At 36.4% G+C, this 6260-nt stretch overlaps 1 pseudogene; it reads left to right on the forward strand.

The window, feature by feature from the left end:
- The first annotated feature begins 1752 nt into the window (after positions 1-1752).
- LOC126080376 (olfactory receptor 4C11-like) lies at positions 1753-3364 on the forward strand (annotated as a pseudogene).
- The last annotated feature ends 2896 nt before the right edge of the window (positions 3365-6260 follow it).

The raw sequence follows: 6260 nt of genomic DNA on the forward strand, positions 1-6260 counted from the left end.
TAACAACTGTACCACCAGGGCTCCTTTATAATTAGATATATAGTTAGATATAAATAAATATTAATTCCCTTTCTATTCCTGCTTTTCTAACTTGAAGACAGTGTATGAGATACTCAAGAACTTTGGTGAAAAGAATTATGTTGAAAAGGTTCAACTGGTACTTGGAGCTTCCTGAACTTGTTTTCTGGATCCTTGGCATTTCTTTCTTTTTTTTTTTTACTTATGAAAAAGGTAATCTGATTTACACTCTCTCTTTTTTTCCTTTACTATAATTGGAATCAACTCTTCTGCAACAGGTTTGGATTTTGGTTTTATACTCTCAGCATCTCCTTGTTTTTTCAGAAACTATATATAGAATAAGAATGAATAAAGGAAAGAATGAAACTTTGGACAAGATGGTATGATAAAAAAAAGCATAAGTTTAATGAAACAGGCTCACTTTAGAACTGTAAACAACTGGGTAGACTTGAGATGTAAAGTGAAAGGAATAGGTAAGGCAAAACACTAAAATAAATACCTATGCTGGACTGGAGAGACTGGCTGGTTGTTCATTGAACTAATTTTTTATCACCGTCATTATTTATTCAACAATTGTTTAGCAAGCTACACTTCTATGTTTCTTGGTCCATATGCTCCCCCCCCCCAATTACTCTCTCTTTTTCTCTATTTCTATGTATGTATGTATATGGATGTGTGTGGGTACGTGTTGTTGTTAGGTGTTGTCAAGTCAAACACTACCCAGTCCTGTGCCATTCTCACAATCCTTGTTGCGCTTTAGCCCATTGTTGTAGCCATTGTGACACTCCATCTCACCGACAATCTTCCTCTTATTTGCTGACCCTCTATTGTACTAAATATGGTGTCCTTTTTCACCAACCAGTCCCTCCTAAGGAGCCATGGTGACATAGTGGTTAAGAGCTTGGCTGCTAATCAAAAGGTCAGCAGTTTGAATCCACCAGCCACTCCTTGGAAAACTTATGAGGCAGTTCTACTCTGTCCTATAGGGTCTCTATGAGTCAGAATTGACTTGACAACAATGGGCAATGGTTTTTTGTTTTTTGGTTTTTTTTTTTTTTTTTTGGTCCCTCCTGATAAAATGCCAAAACACATGAAATGAAGTCTCAACATCTGTTTCTAAGGATCATTCTGGGTTTACTTCTTCCAAAACAGATTTGTTCATTCTGACAGTACGTAGTATAGTCAATATTCTTCATCAACATCTTAATTCAAAGGCGTCAATTCATTCTTCCTTATTCATTGTCCAGCTTTCTCATACGTATGAGGCAATTGAAAATACCATGGCTTGAGTCAGGGGCACCTTAGTCCTCAAAGTCACATATTTGCTTTTAAACACTTTAAAGAGGTCTTTTACAGAAGATTTGCTCAATGCAGGACATCATTTGAATTCTGGACTGTTGTTTCCATGGGCTTGATAGTGTAAAATGAAAATCTACAAAGTATAAAATAAAACCCACACACACACAGACCAAGAGACAGTCATTTGAACCCAACAAGGGAATGCTGAGTGGTTTAAATCAGGAAAGGTAAAATGAAATCCTTGACAACTTCATCCTTTTCCCCATTCATCATGATGTTACTAGTTAGTACAATTGTGAGGATTTTTGTTTTCTTTATGTTGAGGTGCAATCCATACTGAAGGCTGTAGTCTTTGATCTTTATCAGTAAATGCTTCAAGTCCTCTTTATTTTCAGCAAGGAAGGTTGTGTCATCTGCATATTACAAGTTGTCAATATGACTTCCTGTAGGTCTTTGTATACTTCAGCTTCTCAGATCATTTGCTCAGCATATAGTCTGAATAAGTATGGTGAAAGGATACAACCCTGAGCCACACGTTTCCTGATTTAAACCACTCAGCATTCCCTTGTTAGGTTCAAATGACTGTCTCTTGGTCTGCATGTGTGTAGGTTTTACTAAGGAAGACACTCTCGAATGTTTAGATAATCATTCCTTGAATGTCTAGAGCATTTGCAAGAAGAGCACTTTATAACTGGACTGCCAGATTGAAGAAATGTAAAAGCACTTTTAAGCCATTATGAACAAATTTTTCTACTTTTGCAACACACCAGCTCTTGGCAGGTCCATGCTGAAAATTGAATAAAGGTGTTCAACTAAAGAAATTATTCACTCAGGGAACAAATTAACATTTATTATGACTGAATAGTAATTTATGTTTTTATTATTTTCCTATTACACACTCATATGCAATCAGAAGTCGATTAACAGAGTATCATGAATTCTATTTTATTTAAGCTTATGACAAATCAATATAAAGAAAAATGAGTAATTACCCATCTTTAAGTGGAAATTTCATGATCAGGCATAGATATTCAAGCTACAAATGCAGTATTCACTTTATAAAATAATTGCTTTTCTCCTTGCAGATTAACTATTTCTAACCTCTACTTTCCCCACATCTACTGAAACAGTGCAGCCAAACAAGAGTGTAACTGAGTTCATACTGTTAGGATTGACACCGGATCCTACAAGGCAGAAAATGGTGTTCATAATCTTCTTAATCTTCTACACTGGAACTGTGCTGGGGAATTTGATTATTATTGTGACCATCAAGTTCAGTCAGACTTTTGGGAGTCCCGTGTACTTCTTCCTATTTTATTTGTCCATTGCTGATACCTGCTTTTCTACTTCCATAGCCCCTAGACTAATTGTGGATGCTCCCTCTGCAAAGAAAGTCATATCCTCTAATGAGTGTATGACACAAGTTTTTGCACTGCATTTATTTGGATCCATGGAGATCTTTGTCCTCATCCTCATGGCTGTTGATCGCCTTGTGGCCATCTGTAATTCCTTGCATTACCCAACCATCATGAGACAACAAGTTTGTATCATCTTGATTACTCTTGCCTAGATAGGGTCTTTTATACATTCTGTAACTCAGATTGTGCTGGTTTTGAAACTACCCTTCTGTGGATCAAATTTAATTGATCATTACTGCTGTGATTTGCCACCCTTGTTAGAACTTGCTTGTATGGACACTTATGGGATAAACTTACTCTTTGTGTCCAACAGTGGGGTCATATGCTTAATCAGTTTCTTGCTTCTGATGATCTCATGCTTTGTTATCTTACATTCGCTGAGAAACCACAGCGCAGAAGGGAGGAAAAAAGCCCCTTTAACGTGCACCTCACACATCATTGTGGTTGTCTTATTCTTTGGCCCGGGTATATTCATATATACGCTCCCATCAACCACTTTTTCAATGGACAAGATCACGGCAGTATTTTATACCATTGGGACACCCTTTCTCAACCCACTCATCTACACACTAAGGAATGCAGAAGTGAAAAATGCCATGAAAAAGTTGTGGAGTATCGAAATTACCTAAGAAAGCAAATGACAAAACGAGGGTATGATTATATATTCAGTAATGGGACTTAATTTGTACAGACATCAAATGTTAGTTTGTGATTATTGTAGGAATAACATCCAATCATATATAAGGTGGGGCCCTGGTGGCACAGTGGTTAAGAACCATGGCATGCTACGGATGCAAACCAAAAAGGATGGCAGTTCAAATCCACCAGACTTTCCTTGGAAAGCCTATGGGACAGTTTTACACTTTCCTATGATGTTGCTAAGAGTTTTTTTTTTTTTTTTTTAGTTTACAAACAAGGTGAATGTCTAGCATCATCTTGTGTCAGAGCTAGATACTGGGTCAGAATAATTTAGAGAATTGTGGACCAAGCTGACCTCAGCTTGACTCAGTCGTTTCCTGAGAGCTCAATTCTGACATTGCTGACATGAACTATACGTAATAATTCTGAATCTGTACTCTTTGGTTTGATAAGAAAGATATTTATGTAATCATAGCCGTGCAAACTTGTGAAAAGCCATAAGCAAAATGCAACTGATTCTCTATGATCTTTAAATCTGTCTATAATACATTTTGAATTAGATATCCAACTTCCTCTTTAACACCTCCAGGGCAACTGAGTTCATTGTGTCAAGATCTTCCCCTCTATTTTATCACAGTTTGTCTTTGAAGAGTTCCATGTTTCTGAATCAGAGAGTTTTTTTTTTTTTTTGGACATACTGATATTCTAAAATGAATTATTTCACATTGATTCCTTCGGACATTAAGACAATAGAAGGGACTTTAGAAAGCATATTTGCCACCTTAAAAATAGCTAAAACTAAAAAATAAGCAAAAAGTATTTAGAAATTCCTGCAAAACAGAACACATGTTTTTAAACTTATGGATCATCTGTTTTATACCTATGTCTGAAGGAAATGTGATTGGGAAGAGCAGAATATAAACTTAAGTGACAACCCAAGAATTAATAGGTCTTTGAACTATCTGTACGGGATCATATTGACAACAGCAACTCTGAAGATTAGATAGGAAACAAGAGGTAGTCTGTTTATGTTAATGTAGGAGGAATAATTAGGAAAAAGAGGGTGCGAATGGTTTCACAACTTAAAGAATGTAATCAATGTTATTGAATAGTAAGTGTAGTCATTGTTGAATTGGTGTATATGCTCTGTATATTTCCAACAACAATAACAAAGGTAAAATAAATTATTTTTTAAAAAAAGATTTAATATGTCTTTGAAGCTCAAAAAAAATGTGTACCTTGATGTATTTCTAAATAGATCTTGGCCAAATGGCACTAAATTGCAGTCTATCTTAATTGTCCTTGTGGTTCTGGGCATTTTCTGGCCCTAGCATACTTTCTATCTTTGCATTAGCCTGGCTTAGACACTGTTTCTCTGAAGACCCCAAAATGCTACAATTAGAGCAATTCAGAAAATCCTTCTGAATCTGTGCTAGCTCTCTGAAGAATAGTGGCAAACGTAAATGTTAGCCTGGGATAATATTAGATCAACTATCAGGAAATCTGAGATGAAGGACAAAGAGAACCAAAGACAGGTGTTGACAGTTCACATATAGAGAATAACCTAGGTGTGTAGAAGTCGGTAGCCCAATAAAATAAATGACCTGCAGGATCTTGATTGGGAACAGGTTATTTGCTGTCAGGGACTAACTTTGTTGAAATACATAGTTGATAAATGGGATACAAAAGAAAAGAAAAGAAAAAAGTGACATTCTTTACTCTGTACACTTAATAAAAGGACAAGGATGTATTGTTAAATAAAAAGTATGGAAAAATCAGGGGAAATCTAAAATCAAAGTATAGCAAAGCTTTTATCCATCCTCATTTGTACACACTGAAATTCAGTGTTGTCTCTCTCTCTCTCCCCAGCATACACAAATTCCTGAATTCAAGTTTTCTCATACATTTAAAATTTCGGGAACTCAGTTTTTAGAGTTTACATATATATATATAAAAACCCAAAACCAAGCGTTCACAATAATGGGAAGGGGAAATAAATAAGACAAGTGAAAGCAAAACTTTGAAAGTAAGGTAAGTAATGTTTCTGGCTGTACTTCAGAATGCTCCTTAGAAACAAGGATGGTGAGACTGGGTCACACTTAACTTGGAAATATTATCAGGAAGGACCAGTCCCTGAAGAACATCGTGTGTGCTAATGCAGATTGTCAGTGAGAAAGAGGAAGATCCTTAACAAGATGTATTGACACAGTGGCTGCAATAATGGGCTCAAACATAGCAAAAATTGTGATGATCACGCAGGACTGGGGAATGTTTCATTCTGTTGTGCATGAGGCCACTATGAGCCAGAGAGAAATTGAAGGCAACCAACAACAGCAACAACAAGGAATGTTTGGGAAATACAATGCTAAAGAGTTTGAGAATCCAATCACAAAGAACATGTGTACCAGAAAGAATGGTACAACGGAACGACTTTGGGGTATTCAGAGATTGGAGCCAGGTCACTAGGTTGGACTAACCAGGGCCTTCCATGCGTCTTCCCTTCCTTTAGGGAAAACTGAAGTCAGGGCACACTCTTGCACCTCAGGAAAGAAGTTCCAACCAAACCCACAGTTATCTTCAAGGAAAAAAAATAAAAGAAAATTACCAACACCTGCATTTCCCTCTCTCAGTAATAGGTGGGTCCATTACTGACAGAGCCAAACACTTGGGCTTCTTTTACTAAAACATTATATGCTTGACTGAAATGTGGAAACATAAGTCAAAGACCTGTTGTCATAATCTGATATTTTCCTAGGTATTTAAATAAAGATATTTGGAGAAAACAGCTGCTAGTCCAAAGTTGTGATGGACAAAATACAGATTGTGGCCAATATTAATAAACTTACCAAAACACAAAATAAAATAAGACATTTTCTGCCCTTTCAG

This window comes from Elephas maximus, chromosome 7, assembly GCF_024166365.1.
Source record: "Elephas maximus indicus isolate mEleMax1 chromosome 7, mEleMax1 primary haplotype, whole genome shotgun sequence".
In the NCBI taxonomy this organism is placed as follows: domain Eukaryota; kingdom Metazoa; phylum Chordata; class Mammalia; order Proboscidea; family Elephantidae; genus Elephas; species Elephas maximus.